The following is a 17,437-nucleotide window of genomic DNA, read 5'->3' on the forward strand; positions in this document are numbered from 1 at the left end:
CTGTAATAGCTCAAAAGGGTGCTTCTATTCCACTGGTCCTCATCCTTTCTGACCTACGGAGCCACCTTCAGCTCTGAGAGAGGGTCACGAGCCACATCCAACTCCCTCCCCCCTCACAGTAGTTGCAACCAAAGCCCCCATTATGGGTATAATGATAGCCAAAGCTTTTCAACAGAAATCTGCCCAAAGCAGTATAACAAGATCCAGTGGTCCCCACAATTCCCCCATTCAGTATTCTCCTATCCAGCACTCCCAACACACTGTCACATCCAGCTTCAGGCACCTCCTCTCACAGGTAGTATCATCCTATCTCCAGCTTACCATTCTTAAATTAAATCGAAACCTCTGACACCAGTATATGTGCATCCAGATCTGCTCTTCTGTGCAGGGCTACTCACAAAAGCCGCACAGGAAACCACGGAATTGTACGGGGGCTCTGGCCTTTCACAAAATGTCAAAGACCCTCGTCGCAGCACCGGAGACCCCCGCAGCAGCGCCAGAGGCCAGATGCCCCTGCAGCACTGCCGGACACACCCACAGCACCGACGGGCACCCACAGCGCCAGACACACGCAGCAGCGGCGCACTGCACATCGGACACCCCCTCCTCCCAGCCTGCAGCCTGCAGCACCACCCCACTCTTGCCTCCTCCAGTGGCGGCCTTGGGACGCCGCTTCATGACAGCCACCACCACCGGTAAGCAATAAGATACATGGATGATAAAAAGCACCATTATTTTATTAAAAAAAAACATTTCCTATTTTTCTCCTCAAAATTTGAGGTGCGTCTTATAATCCGGAGCATCTTATAATCCGAAAAATACGGTATATATTTTCATCTATTACATTTCAAAAATTACAAAAAGGAAGATGGACCAATGCAAACGGTCACCCTGCATGGTTAGTACCTAGTAGAACCCCCTTTTGAAAGTATCACAGCTTGTAAGTGCTTTTTGTACCCAACCAAGAGTCTTTCAATTTTTGTTTGAGGGATTTTCATCCATTCTTCCAGTTCTTTGAGAATCATGTGTGGTCTTGCATGCTCTGCTATTTTGAAGTCTAGTCACAGATTTTCAATGATGTTCAAATAAGGGGACTGTGAGGGCCATTGCAAAACTTCAGCTTGCACCTTTTGAGGTAGTCTACTGTTGATTTTGATGTGTGTTTAGGATCATTATCTATTTGTAGAATCCATCTTCTTTTCAACTTCAGCTTTTTTTTTACAGATGGTGTTATTTATGTTTGCATCATGAATTTGTTGAAATTTAATTGAATCCATTCTTCCCTCTACCCATGAAATGTTCCCCATACCATTGGATGCAACACAACCCCAAAGCATTATTGATCTGCACCCCCCCATGCTAAATGGCTGGCAAGATGTTCATTTCCTGAAATTCTGTGCACTTTTTTTCTCCACACATACCTTTGATCACTATGGCCAAAGAGTTCTATTTTAACCTCATCGGCCCACTTGGAACTTGTTTCCAAAATGCATCAGGCTTGTTTAGATGTTATTTTACATACCTTTGATGCTGAATTTTATGATGAGGATGCAGGAGAGGTTTTCTTCTGATGAATATTCCATGAAGGCCATATTTATGCAGGTGTACAGTGGAACAATGGACCACAACTCCAGAGTCTGCTAAATCTTTCTGAAGGTCTCTTGCAGTCAAGCGGGGGCTCTGATTTGCCTCTCCTAGCAATTCTATGAGTGGCTCTCACTGAAATTTTGCTTGATCTTCCAGACCTTATCTTGACCTCCACTGTTCCTGTTAATTGCCGTTTCTTAATTACATTTCAAACTGAGGAAAGGGCAACTTGAAAACGCTTTGCTATCTTCTTGTAGCCTTCTCCTGTCTCCCGCATTGTGGGCATCCACCATTTTCATTTTCAGAGTGCTAGGCAGCTGCTTAGAAGAACCCAAGGCTGCTATTCTTTGGCACAAGGTTAGAGGAGGCTGAGAAATTTGCATCACCTGGTCTATAGAAAACAAGCCATAGCCATGACAGGCTAATTAAGGTCTGAAACTTTGGTCAAACTTATCGGAGCACATAAATCTCCAAGGGAGCCCAAACTTTCACATCTGTTCATTTTCCTTTTTCTAAGTTTTAAAATGTAAAAAATGATTTTTTTTTCTGCCTAAAATACAAAGGAAATGTGTCATCTTTAACTTTAGGCCTTTTAGAGATCATTTCATTTTCAACTTACTTAACTGTTCACAATTTTGACCAGGGGTGCCCAAACTTTTACATGTCACCCTAGGCAAACCCAAGAAATAAGCACTTGCGCTTATCACCTAGTAATAACACATGCATGTCACAGCTCTGTTCATTCTCTATGGATCTTGACATAGATATCCGAATGCTGTACTAAATGATAGTCCAAACCCCAGCTTCTGGGCTCCATCAATCTTAAAATGATCATCTATACTGTGAATGTCTGATAAGGTGAAATATTGGAAAGAACCTTATCAAGTTCCATGTTCTGTGTTTTTTCCTATGTAGGGGTCTTTCATCATCAATATTTCTACAACATTACAAAAAGAGTGAAAAAATGGTTAATCCGTCACCAAAAAGTGAGCAAATATGAATAAAAAATAAACAGTAGCGAACACAATACAGAATTCAGATGCAAATCACAAAATAAATAAGCTTATTAAAAACAAACAGAAAAGTTTCTGAAGTTTGGATGCAGTTTAGGGACTTTGTCCTCATGCCGCACACACTTCATCGTCATGACAACTAAAGTTTCTATCTTCTCTTTGCCTGCAGAGACGGAGCGTGAGGCGACTGCGGTAATGACAATTAACGACGGGACCTCCACCTCGCCGCCTGGAGCCGCGCTCGGGGGATGTATAATTGGAGGGGGTGGGTGGAGATGCCTACAGTGGCTCACAGAGTCATTTGTACAAAACATTTGTCCAATTACCGACCTGGGCACCTGATTGGCTGCTGAGCGTGGCCTATGCACAGTGCGCCACACAGCAAACAAACAGATGCCGGTTCCAGACCACGCTTAGGTAGCACAGATGCCGCAGATTACACTAAACAGTACAAAAGTTGGTAATCTAATTTATATTGCATCAGTAGTGATTCTTAAAAGTTCTTAAGTGAGAAGAGGAGGAAATAAACCGGAGACGGTGATCTTGGGGTGATGACTGGAGATGGGGGAGGTATTCGCCCCCCCCGCAGTGTGGAAAGAGGAGTGCGGCTGAGAAGGTGGTTATGGATACTCTGATGGCAGAAGCTTCACCGTAATAAGCTCAATGGGAAACTAAATAATGGGACACAGTGGCTATGATGGGGGTACTAAGAACTTGAAGGAAGAATAGGGCTATAAAGGAGGGATCTCTAGCTGTGCTATAATATACTGAGAGTTAAACTGTACCTGTTCTTTGAATAAAATATCATATATATGCAAAATCCCATATAGCACATTATACCTGTGCTGTTTTTCACCCACTTTTTGATCCTCCCAGGCATCTTTTATTTCTCTGAGATGCTAGGAGTTTATACTTGGTTTGCAGAACTGCTAGCAGTATGCAGCACTGTTGACATCCTTTCCCTTACTTCCAAAAATACATTGCATTATATTAAAGGGGCTACCCAGGACTAAATTATTGTTTTTACTATGAGCCAAGAAAATAGTTAACTAGTTAATAACTACCTGCCTGTTCTATCGAGCGCCAGGTCAGAGTGGTTGCTGACTACTCTTGCTGACAATTCTGCTACTATCTCTCTTCAAGGCTGCTCTGTTGGGCGTGATTGCAAATGTCATGCTGATTGCCAGCCCAGCTTCCCACAGTTATGTAGTGGGGAGTCGGCAGTCAATCAGCATGATGTCAGCAGTCTCGTCCTGTCAACAGAGCAGAGTTGAAGAGAAACCACTGCTCTGTTAACGTGACGTGACTGTTCTGTGTTACCAAAGATCTGCGTTAGGCAGAACAGGCAGGTAGTTGGCTACTACGTCCTTGTTAGTTCTTAGGCCTAATGTAAAAACAATAATATAGTCCTGGATAGCTCCTCTAATGTGATACAAATCAGAGAGAAAGCTCGGTCATAGTGGCTTTTTCTGAGTAGGCACAGTTGTAAACCAGCTTTACCAAAGCCTAGCAGCAGCAAAAGATGAGTGCCCAGTAGGGTGACCGGATCTCATATGGGGGGGAAAAAATGTCGGAATCTTGTTCGTCTGGACCCCACAAAACGATTCCCCTTTCCAGATATTGAGATAGCCAAAATTTCTGCTCGATCAAACGACATTAACCCGTGCCGCTCGTCGCTCAAAGTTTGAAAAAATCCAAATTGAGGTATTTTAAGATTTAGGTATTTTGCATAGTCTGTTAGACTATAAAGAATGTGACAACAACATTGCAGAAATAGCCCTGACCAAATTTTCGAACCATTTGTGGTATTTGAATGCAGAGTTGGTGGGATTATCGTTTTTTGATCCCACCATTACAGACAATGAAAAGTTGTTAATGGCTAATAAATTGCTCAGTAGCACAGATGAACCATCAGAGCACGCTAACCTACATGAGTTGATAATTTTACATAGTTATCTAATCTATTCTAGAGCTTTTGTTAAAGTAGTTTTTGAAACGTCAGAATATAATGCTCGGCATTTGCTTACAACTTGCAGGACATATTGCTTTTGTTCTTCATCTTTTGTCAGAAGGTCGTTAAAGTCGGTTACTTCCTACCTCTTTTAATTTTTCTTTCCTAACTTTTGGATTTACAACCCTAGCGTGCTCTGATGGTTCATCTGTGCTACTGAGCAATTTATTAGCCATTAACAACTTTTCATTGTCTGTAATGGTGGGATCAAAAAACGATAATCCCACCATCTCTGCATTCAAATACCACAAATGGTTCGAAAATTTGGTCAGGGCTATTTCTGCAATGTTGTTGTCACATTCTTTATAGTCTAACAGACTATGCAAAATACCTAAATCTTAAAATACCTCAATTTGGATTTTTTCAAACTTTGAGCGACGAGCGGCACGGGTTAATGTCGTTTGATCGAGCTCAAATTTTGGCTATCTCAATATCTGGAAAGGGGAATCATTTTGTGGGGTCCAGACGGACAAAATTCCGACATCGATTTTTTGCGGTCACCTTAGTGCCCAGTGACTGACGTGATAACCGGAACGCAAAATAGATGGAAAGCTGGCTTACAGATGCAACACATAGCGAGGTGGTAGCCTCAGACATGGCACTCGCCTCCAGTGCCCCGGCTCGTTACATGAAAAGTTTGTGTGGCGCCCCGGAGGGTTCAGTCACCACAGAGGTACTGCACCTCAACCAGAGATGTAGTATCCCACTTCCCAGGTAAGGTGGCGGCATCTCACAGAACTCCAACACCTGCATCCAACACTCACTTATAGCCGCAGGGCACCCTTGGATGGACCCTAAGGGAGGATGATCTCATCCCTGCTGGGTAAGGAAAGGATGTTAGGAGGTGGGTGGAGCTAGGAGGTTCAGAGCGAGGGAAGAGAGTTAGAGCTAGAGCAGTCTCCCTAAGGGGAGGAAGTGAGATGACCGGTGCAGCAGCTCCCTGTCAGCAGGAGCTGCTGGGAAGGAAAGAGACTTAAGGAAGCTCCTTGGAGAGGGAAGGGATCCCAGTGGCATGGGGTGGGCAGAGGCCACCCGTGGGGCTTGTTCCACACTGACTGCCGTCAGGTGGAGGGATCAGGTCGCAGAAGGGTCTCGGCCCCTAGCCTAGTGGAGTGGACAACAGGACTCAGCTAGTAAGCCGACAGCCCCTAAAGTTGCCACAGCCACTAACCACAGTTACCTTCACCTGAAAGGCAGCCAAAGGGAGCAAGGAAATGAACTGAGCACGTTATCCGATAGGGTCCGCGGCTGCTGGCCTGGAAGACTGACTGTGAGGTGTTGTGTAGGAAGAGGCAAGAAAGCAACACAGTGAGACGGCCAGGAAAGGCACATACTGAAGGGAGTGCTGGAAGGTGTCCTCCATCTGTCTGGAAGTTTGATGGATCCCTCACCTGGAGGACGCAGCACCAAGTGGGCATCTGTGCACACCAGAACTGTGAGTAAAGCTTTGAAACAGCACCCATCTGTGTCTTCTGCATTCTTCCTGCGTCACCTACTCAGCACTGATACATCTCTTGCCAAACACTACTTCACCATCTCCCTCAACATATTTCATCTGCCCTGGGACTAAGCTCTGCCTGTGGAGAGCTATTCCAACTCTGCTGCATCACACCATCAGTCCCAGAGGATCTGCACTGCAGAGCTGGTCACCTCTGACCAGATACCAAAGGTGGCGTCACGAAAACTCCTTATTTCTCATCCCCTGTAAATATACCCCTTTTACTGGATGCCCAGGGCCACGGACTGGGTCACTGCTGCCACTGTGACACATCCCTTTAAGACACTGGCCCGGTACTGAGTATCCCACGGCCCTGGCGGGCGCTCCATTTGCGTCCTGGCTGCGTGTGTGGACTTCTTCTGTGAGGGTTTACGCCTGTGCAGGCCACATCTACACGATGTTATGGGTTTGCCAAGACCAGATGTTTCACAGTTCAAAGAGGTGGACCACTTTTCCCAAATAAACTCTTTACTGAAAGGTAGCTTTGTAAGGGTTTTATACAAGGGATAGCAGGTGTAAAGTCTTGTGAATATTTTCTTTACATTATGAAGCATTTTCCACACAGTATCCTTCCTCTGTAAGTTCACTCCAGGGCTGGTGAAGCACACAGTTTCTCCCTACTTTGCCTTATCCCAACTTTAATGCTACAGTCGTGATCAGCAAGTCTCCTTTACTTGCTCATTCGTTCCGCGTCCTATTTCTTCCACTACTGGCTCCCTGGAACCCTTGCACTCAGTTCCTCCACTAGTACCCTGTACTCAGTCCTGTTTAGGTATGTTACCTTCACTGTTAGAAGCTCTGGGGTTCGTGACTCGGCGTCCTATCCAAGGACCCTTCTCCAGCAGGCCATTCCGTCCCTTTCTGTCACTTTTCTTCAGGATCCCACTATCTCTCACCTTTAGTCTCCTCTCAACCAGGGTCACCCTTTCATGCAGCTTTTCTCACTTCACACCCCAGACCTTATCTGACTACCTAACAGGAAGCAGTCGCCCTAACATTAACCCTACCCTTGTGGGCTAGTCCCAAGCATTAACTCTATCTTACCCTATAGTCAACTATCTAGTCAACTATCAACTATTCTACCTATCCTATAACATTATGCCTTACAATATGCATTACATTACCTTACATTATCACATCATACATTATATTAACAATACTTATCACACTCTATACACAATACATTACATGACGCAGTATTTAGAAGAGACAGATGACACAATATACACACACACAACATTATTGATGTCTTCAGGAGTAGGAACGAAATAGCCCACCACACTTACACAGAGTCTGTTTAAAAGTGAGCACAGGTGTAACTCCACTTTCCCACTACACAAAACACAAAAGTGGAGTAGAGAATTACACTTCTGATCTGCCATGAGATGCCTGTTGAATAAAGGTGATGATGGAAACTGAAACATTTGGAAACATTCATAGAGGGAAGAGTGGAGATGTCGCATATAACAAGTTAAAGGAAACCTGTCATGTAAAAATGCTATTAACTTGCAGATATTCGGTTAATCTGCATGTTTATAGGGTTCTAAAGCTGTTCGTGGCCCGTGCTGAGAACCCTGCTACTGGTAGGAAATTAATTTTATTCCTTCTGGAAGCCTGGGGCTTTCAGTCATTGTGGTTGCAGTCGGTGCAGCTTCAGTCACCACATAGTACATAGTGAGTTGTGGCTATAACCACGCCCCGACACTGACTTACAGATGGCTTTCTAAGTGCACAGTCAGACAGCCATATAAATGGGATCGAGATTGCAGCGCAGTACATGGATTGGCCATACTGAGCGGTGACTGAAGCTGCACCGGCTGAACCCTCGACTGAAATCCTAAGGCTTACAGGAAGAATAAAGTTAATTTCCCTCTAGCAGCAGGGCTCTCAGTGCGAGCGCTGGGCAGCTTCAGAGCGCTATTAACCTGAAGATTAACCAAATATCTGCAGGTTAATAGCGTATTTTTACATGACAGGTTCCCTTTAATAATTGATAAAAAGAGTCATAGGTACACTAAAAGTTCAGAAGTATAATGAGCAAAACGCAGTTTCAATATGTATAAAAGCATTTCACTGCAGTAAATTCCATACACAAAAATAAGAACATTTTCACAATCGGTTGTCGCCATAAATGACTATAATGTCCTTAGTAAACCGTCTTTTTCCATATTTTCTCGGATAGTCTTTAAGAGTAAATAGAATGAATAATACAGGCAAATTTCAATAGATTCTTTCCACACTCCAAACAATGTAGCAGTCAAAGAAAAAGCATGTTCCAAATGCAATGACTTAGGCTATGTTTCGGGAGAACGCCCCCTTTCTCAAGCAACAGAGCTCAAGAATGCACATTTTTACAACTTCAACTATACAGTACATTTTTATCTAATTTATTTTTAGTGCGCTAAAAGTTCAGTATATTTCTTACAATGTTTTGTACTGAGACTGAGGCTATGTAGAGCAGGAGGTTCTGGGTCTGTGTAAATGCTGGGAGCTCTGTCATTCTTGTAAGGACACCTCGCAACTTCCCGTAGTCATTCTGCTTGTCTGTAGTTATAGACAGATAAGTCTTGACAACAGGCAGTGGACAATGAGTTGCACTGAGGGAAAAACCCTAGTGGCTATAACTTTGGAGCAATTTTTCACCTACAAACCACATTTTTTAGTAATGAAAGTATTACACTTCTGATAGGATCTACATTGGCAATCTATTAAGCAAAAGTTTGGTGAAATGACAGTAAAATGACAGAACAGGACATTTTCTGGAAAGTTCCAACTTTCTTGAAGCACCTGTAAACAAATCCGCTGATGCAACAGAGAAAACATTGAGGATACAATTGTAGTGACGAGCAACCACTAGAATGCTTGAGTGCGCAGTACTGGAACCAAGCAGGTCAGACCCTTGGACGTTCTCAACTCTAGTAATGAGTAAAGCGTATAATGGAAGTCAATTGGAAACGTGAACATTTTTACGGAAGATCGTAACAGGAGGGCTGCCGGGGCAGGAAAATCACTGAAATGGATAGAAAAGGTGCTCAAATGGAATAGGAACAGCATGTAGAATACGCCTGGGTGACTCCCAGGTTGCTGTTGGGAACAATATTGTCAGAGTATTACTCCACATTTACGGAATGACAAAAAAAACATACAAAAATGAAGATAAAATTGATTTTACAGGAAAAAATGTTAGCAAACATTCTTTCCTGTGAAATGACTTGTATATAAGGCAAAATTAAAAAGAGAAAAAAATAAACCACCTCCTCCACCCTTTAATAGCCGGGCCATCTCTCACCGTATTTTCCTGTCACTTGTGACTACAGTAGATGACATAGTAGAGGGGTAAATAAAACTACACACACCGGTAGTCACCGGTAAATGTAATTTTAGCATTTTACTAACTTATCTGGACATGTGGTGTGTGTGACATGATCAGACACATCCTGTTTAATGTATGAAGGAGGGACTCAAACTCACAAAACCGACGCGGTCAAGGCAAGAACTTTCAAAAATTGTAAGGAAGAGGTATTCTGATACACCCTATATTAGGCAAAAAGGAGGATCTCATACACATTCTACCAAAATTTATATGTAGTGGGACTCTTAGACTCATGAAGCCTATACACTCAAGCGCTGCCTATAATTGGAAGGAGGGACTGCATTACACCCTGGAAGATTTCCCCAGAAAGCATTTTTTTCCCATTTTTAAGTCATGGGACTCCTAGACTGGTAAAGCCTATGCACTTAGTGCAAGGGCTGAAAAACATTTACCCCTGGGGGTATATATATACAGTTGTGTGAAAAAGTGTTTACCTCCTTCCTGATTTCCTATTCTTTTGCATGTTTGTCACATTTAAATGTTTCAGATCACCAAACAAATTTAAATATTAGACAAAGATAACACAGGTAAACCCAAAATGCAGTTTTTAAATGAAGGTCTTTATTATTAAGGAGAAAGTAAATCAAAACCTACACGGGCCCTGTGTGAAAAACTGATTGCCCCTTAAACCTAATAACTGGTTGGGCCACCCTTAGCAGCAACAACTGCAATCAAGCATTTGCAAGCAGTTAATCCTGAATGCTATCTATGTGTTTTCAACTCTGCAAACTTATATCTGGTAACCAGCTTTTCCAATCTCTGCTCTGAATCCACTCCTGTGTCTCCATTCAATGTCAGCAAGCAGTTAATCCTGAATGCTATCTATGTGTTTTCAACTCTGCAAACTTATATCTGGTATATAGTTTTTTTCAACTTACTCTGCTTGTCCCCTTATGTTGTGAGGTCAAGAAACTTTTCAAAGTGCTTTATGATCCATGTAGTGCTGGACATGTGTTTATTTGACCACAACATTTTATTGGGTCCTGGTGTCTCAATTTAGTGTGATTGATTAACGAGAAGAGAGAGCCAAAAAAAAAAAAAAAAACTTAGCCTTAATCTCCTATATATTCGGACATAGCTAGGGGGAGCATTTATGCAGGGGTGGCATTTATGCACATGTAATCTAAGTACATGTATCAAAGTACTTCTGGCAGTTATAACATGGCAGTTAGACAGGGCAGGAGACAGGTAAGACATTTATATACATCTACTCCCGGTACAATTGGAGTACAACAAATATATACCATATGCATTTGTGTAATTTATATCCTGGCCGCTGCATTCACACACATCCACCGCCCTGGCATTAATTCTCCACACTCCATCCATATTGGCCCCTCACTCCTTTCCTCTCCTATGTATAGCACTCACGCTCTTTTCACATTGTTAAATTGCACAGATCCAGGCAGTCCCACCATTCAACACCAGAGACGCTCTCACAAATCACTTAACCATCTGCTCACTCTTTCTATCCTCCTTCTCCTAGTCGCAGGAGACATTGCTCCCAACCCTGGTCCCCCATGTTATAGAAAGTCAAACCCCCCCACTGCTACACTCAGAAACCCCTCTAATCTTATTAATATTCCCTGCATGCCATCTATCTCTCTTAATTGTGCACTTTGGAATTCTCGCTCAGTGTGTAACAAACTCTCCTTCATTCATGACTTCTTCCTTTCTAATTCTCTTAACCTCCTGGCTCTTACTGAAACCTGGATCCAGCAGTCAGATACTACCGCTGCTGCTGCTCTTTCATATGGGGGGCTACACTTCTCTCATACCCCAAGATCAGACAATAGAGCTGGTGGAGGCGTTGGTCTGCTCCTATCACCAAAATGTACCTTTCAGGTTATCCCTCAAGTACCCTCACTTGTCTTCCCTTCTTTTGAGGTCCATGCCGTCAGACTCTACACCCCCTTCTCCATGCAAGTGGCGGTGGTGAATCGTCCTCCCGGCCCCTCCCATCAGTTCCTGGATCATTTTGCCACTTGGCTTCCACATTTTCTCTCCTGTGACATCCCTACCCTCATCATGGGAGATTTCAACATCCCCATTGCTCTTCCCCTCTCCCCATCTGCTACTCACCTTTTATCTCTAACCTCCTCATTTGGCCTTTCGCAGCTCACTAATTCTCCAACGCATGAAGACGGAAACTCCCTCGACTTGGTCTTCTCTCGGCTTTGTGCAGTGGATGATTTTGCAAACTCCCCTCTCCCGCTCTCTGACCACAATCTTCTTTCATTCTCTATAAAGAACTGCCAGGCTGCTCAGGTCACCCCCACTGTCCAGACTTATAGAAACATACAGGCCATTAACACCCAGAAACTTATGAAGAACTTGCAGTCTTCATTGGCCCCTATCTCCTCCCTCTCATGTCCTGATTCTGCATTGAAGCATTACAATGAAACACTTCAAACTGCCCTGGATGAATTTGCACCCCCTATAAATAGAACACCACAACACAGAAGGCGACAACCCTGGCACACGGTGCAAACACGTTTCCTGCAGCGGTGCTCCAGGTGCGCCGAACGTCTGTGGAGAAAATCCAATCTACACGAAGATTTCATCCATTTTAAGTTTATGCTTAGAACATACAACACTGCCCTTCACCTCTCCAAACAAACCTATTTCAACACCCTCATCACCTCACTGTCCAATAACCCGAAACGTCTCTTTGACACTTTTCATTCTCTACTCAATCCAAGAGTACAGGCCCCAACCACGGAGCTCCGAGCTGACGATCTGGCCAATTACTTCAAAGAAAAAATTGACCAGATCCGACAGGAAATTATCTCCAAATCCCCTCATACCATGCACCGTCCTCCCTCCCCCACTGCATCTAACTCACTCTCTGATTTTGAACCAGTCACAGAAGAAGAAGTAAGCAGGCTCCTTGCATCTTCTCGCCCAACTACTTGCACCAGTGACCCATTTCCGTCACATCTCCTCCAGTCCCTTTCCCCTGCTGTCACCCCTCACCTAACTAAAATATTTAACCTCTCTCTCTCTACTGGTATTTTTCCCTCCTCATTTAAGCATGCCATCATACATCTACTACTTAAAAAACCATCCCTCGACCAAAACTGTGCCGCTAACTATAGACCTGTCTCTAATCTTCCCTTCATCTCTAAACTCCTGGAACGCCTGGTCCACTCCCGTCTTATCTGCTATCTCTCAGAAAACTCTCTTCTCGACCCTCTCCAATCCGGTTTCCGCTCTTTACACTCCACTGAAACTGCCCTCACTAAAGTCTCTAATGATCTGCTAACAGCTAAATCAAATGGTCATTACTCCATGCTAATTCTCTTGGATCTCTCTTCAGCATTCGACACTGTGGATCATCAGCTCCTCCTCACTATGCTCCATTCCATTGGCCTCAAGGACACCGTTCTCTCCTGGTTCTCCTCCTATCTCTCCGACCGCTCCTTTACTGTTTCTTTTGCCGGTTCCTCCTCCTCTCACCTTCCCCTTACTGTTGGGGTTCCTCAAGGATCGGTTCTAGGCCCCCTCCTCTTCTCCTTGTACACTGCCCCTATTGGTCAAACAATCAGTAGATTTGGTTTCCAGTACCATCTCTATGCTGATGACACCCAATTATACGCTTCTTCTCCTGACATCATGCCAGCCTTTCTAGAAAACACTGGCGATTGTCTAAACGCTGTGTCTAATATCATGTCCTCACTATATCTGAAACTGAACCTGTCAAAGACTGAACTCCTGGTGTTTCCTCCCGCTACTAATGCACCTATACCCGACATTGCTATTTCTGTGTGTGGTTCCACTATTACTCCCCAGCAACATGCCCGCTGTCTTGGGGTCATACTTGATTCCGAACTTTCCTTTGCCCCCCACATTCGATCACTGGCTCGCTCTTGTCATCTGCACCTCAAAAACATTTCTAGAATTCGACCTTTTCTTACTTTTGACTCTGCAAAAACTCTTACTGTTTCTCTTATTCATTCTCGTCTCGACTATTGTAACTCTCTTCTAATCGGTCTCCCTCTTACCAAACTCTCCCCTCTCCAATCTGTCTTGAATGCTGCAGCCAGGATCATATTCCTCACCAATCGTTACACCGATGCCTCTACCTTGTGCCAGTCATTACACTGGCTACCCATCCACTCCAGAATTCAGTATAAACTTATTACCCTCACCCACAAAGCCCTCCATGGCTCAGCACCACCCTACATCTCCTCCCTTGTTTCAGTATACCACCCTACCCGCGCCCTCCGTTCTGCTGATGACCTGAGGTTAGTATCCTCAATAGTCAGAACCTCCCACTCCCGTCTCCAAGACTTTACACGTGCCGCGCCAATTCTTTGGAATGCACTTCCCAGGTCAATACGATTAGTCCCCAATCCCCACAATTTTAAGCGTGTCCTGAAAACGCATTTATTCAGACTGGCCTATCGCCTCAACACATTAACCTAACCTATCCCTGTGTGGCAGAGCCAAAAGTTTTACCATAACCAGGTTCCCAGCATCATGTTCCCACATGCTTTATGCATCCATTAGCCCTCTGTGTCTGTACTGTTACACACTTAACATTATGGCTGGTCCATACAATCAGAGCAACTGTTACCACCCACCTTTCGTGTCTACCTCTTTCCTCATAGACTGTAAGCTTGCGAGCAGGGCCCTCACTCCTCTTGTTATTTGTTATAATCTACTGTATGTGATTATTGTTATGCTGTAATGTCTATTGTCTGTACAAATCCCCTCTGAAATGTAAAGTGCTGCGGAATATGTCGGCGCTATAAAAATAAAATTTATTATTATTATTATTATTTGCAATAACCAGCAATGAGTCTTGTAGAATGCTCTGGAGGAATTTTCACCACCTAATTTTTGCAGAATGGTTGTAAATCAGCCACAATGGAGGATTTCCTAGCATGAACCGCCTTTTTAAGGTCTTTCCACAGCATCGCAATCGGATTGAGGCCAGGACTTTGATTAGGCCACTCCAAAGTCTTAATTTTGTTTTTCATAAGCTATTCAGAGGTGGACTTGCTGGTGTCTTTTGGATCATTGTCCTGCTGCTTAATCCAGGTGCGCTTCAGTTTGAGGTCACAAACAGGTGGCCGGACATTCTCCTTTAGGAATTTTTGTTAGACAGCAGGTTCCAATACAACAGCCCCAGACCATCACACTACCACCACCATATTTTACTTTTGATATGATGTTCCTTTTCTGAAATGCTGTGTTACTTCTACACCAAATTTAATGGGACATACGCCTTCCAAAAAGTTCAACTTTTGTCTCATCATAGAATCGTAGAGTTGGAATGGACCTCCTGGGCCATCTGGTCAAATGCCCTGCTCAAAGCAGGATTCACTAAATCATCCCAGACAGATGTCTGTCCAGCCTCTGTTTGAAGACTTCTATTGAAGGAGAATGCAATCACCACCTCCCGTGGCAGCCTGTTCCACTCATTGATCACTCTAACTGTCAAAAAGTTTTTTCTAATATCTAATCTGTGTCTCCTCCCATTCAGTTTCATCCCATTGCTTCTAGTCTTTCCTTGTGCAAATGAGAATAAAGATGATCCTTCTACAATATGACAGCCCTTGAGATATTTGTAGACAGCTATTAAGTCTCCTCTCAGTCTTCTCTTCTGCAAGCTAAACATTCCCAAATTCTGCAACCTTTCCTCATAAGACAGGGTTTGCAGACCGGTCACCATTCTGGTCGCTCTTTTCTGAACTCGCTCCAGTTTGTTGATGTCTTTTTTAAAATGTGGCGCTCAAAACTGGACACAGTATTTCAGATGAGGTTTGACCAAAGAGGAGTAGAGGGCAATAATGACTTCACATTATCTAGACTGTATGCTTCTGTTAATACAACCTAGAATTGCATTTGCCTTTTTTGCTGCTGCATCTCACTGTTGACTCATATTCAGCCTGTGATCTATTAGTATACCCAAGTCTTTTTAACATGTACTGTTGCTTAGCCCTATTCCTCCCATTCTGTATATGCTTTTTTCATTTTTATTGCCCAGATGTAGTACTTTGCATTTTTCCCTGTTAAAAACCATTCTGTTTGTTGCTGCCCACTGCTCCAGTTTATTTATATCTTTTTGAATCCTCTCTCTCTTCACTCTAGTATTAGCTATCCCTCCTAGCTTTGTGTCATCAGCAAATTTAATCAGTTTACCCTCAATTCCTTCATCTAAATCGTTGATAAAGATGTTGAACAATACAGGGCCCAGGACAGAGCCCTGTGGTACCCCACTTGAGACATTCTTCCAACTGGATGTGCAGCCATTTACGACCACTCTTTGGGTCCGATCACTAAGCCAGTTATGAATCCACCTAACAGTTGCCTTGTCCATTCCATACTTAGCCATTTTTTCAATAAGGATTGTGTGAGATATTTTGTCAAATGCTTTGCTGAAGTCAAGATATACTATATCTACAGCATTTGCCTGATCCACCCAATCAGTGATTCTGTCATAGAAGGAAATTAAGTTAGTCTGACATGACTTATTAGTGACAAACCCATGCTGACTCTGTTTAATCACTTCATTCTTATCCAGGTACTTACATACATGTTGTTTAATAATTTGTTCAAAGATCTTTTCTGGTATAGAAGTCAGACTCACCGGCCTATAGTTGCGTGGGTCCACCTTCTTCCCCTTTTTAAAGATAGGAACAACATTTGCTCTTCTCCAGTCTTCTGGGACTTTTCCTGTTCTCCACGAATTTTCAAAGATTATGGAGAGGGGTTCAAAAATTTAATCTGCAATTTCCTTCAGTACTCTGGGGTGTAATTCATCTGGACCTGAAGACTTGAATTCATTTAGGTTAGCTAAGTGTTTCCTCACTGTCTTTCTGTTTATAGATATCCTGGATTCTTCTATTCCCTTAATAGGACAGTGAATAACAGTTGATGTTGCATTTCCTTTCTGAGAGAAAACAGATGCAAAATAGGAATTTAAAAGTTTGTCAGTCCAGAGTATTCTCCCAAAAGTCTTGGGGATCATCAAGATGTTTTCAGGCAAAACTGAGATGAGTCTTAATGTTCTCAGCATTGCTTTTTGTCTTGGAACTCTGCCATGCAGGCCATTTTTGCCCAGTCTCTTTCTTATGGTGGAGTCAGATGGGAATTTTTGTACTAAATGTTCGACTAGGACCTTCTGGTATTGTGCCATTTTACTAGCCCTCTCTGTTGCAGAAAGGAGTGATGGGAAGTTCTCTTTGTTGTATGGGTCGAGAAGGGTGAATCAGGTAATCAGTGTTGGCCAAAACGCATATAACACTTGGATCACGGAAAAAGTAGAAAGTCAATATTCACCACACAATCCATTTGATCTCTTGCGTAAATAGTGATCGTTTATTACAGAAGATTTAACAAAATATATTCAAGGGAGCAACATAAAACTGAAAAAAATAATAGTACAAAGCAACTGAAAACCTGACGTTTCAACCCTCCCGAGTCTTAATCATAGAGTCGCTTGATCCAAGCTGTATGAAGCATGTGAGATATATGCATAAATATTGGAGTCCCTGAGAGGTCCACAACGGCTAGGGCTAATGGCCATCAGAGAAGCTAGGGACCTGGCTATGAGGGTATGTGTAGCGGCACTCCCGCGCCTGGCTGCTGTGCACTTTTATGGTGCTCTCTTGAATATATTTTGTTAATTCTTCTGTAATAAATGATCACTATTTATGCAAGAGATCAATTTTAGTGTGTGGTGAATATTGACTTTCTACTTAAGGGGCTTATACAGTCCGTTCCACGAGCACCTCGCCTTTAAGACTTGAGTGCACACCAATCTTATCTTCTACTGGGTCACAGGAAAGGCAGCGGAACATAAAGTCAAACATGTCTGTTAGGCTCCCAACAGGCAAGACTTTCTGTCCCCACCAAGAGGACTTCTCTTCATCTCCTCTTCAGCACATCCACACTGAAAGGAATGAAGCTGGTGAGGGTAGTGCCCTCTGTAGCTTAGGAAACTA

This window comes from Dendrobates tinctorius, unplaced genomic scaffold (assembly GCF_039654945.1).
Source record: "Dendrobates tinctorius isolate UK_male_01 unplaced genomic scaffold, ASM3965494v1 ptg000065l, whole genome shotgun sequence".
In the NCBI taxonomy this organism is placed as follows: Eukaryota; Metazoa; Chordata; class Amphibia; order Anura; family Dendrobatidae; genus Dendrobates; species Dendrobates tinctorius.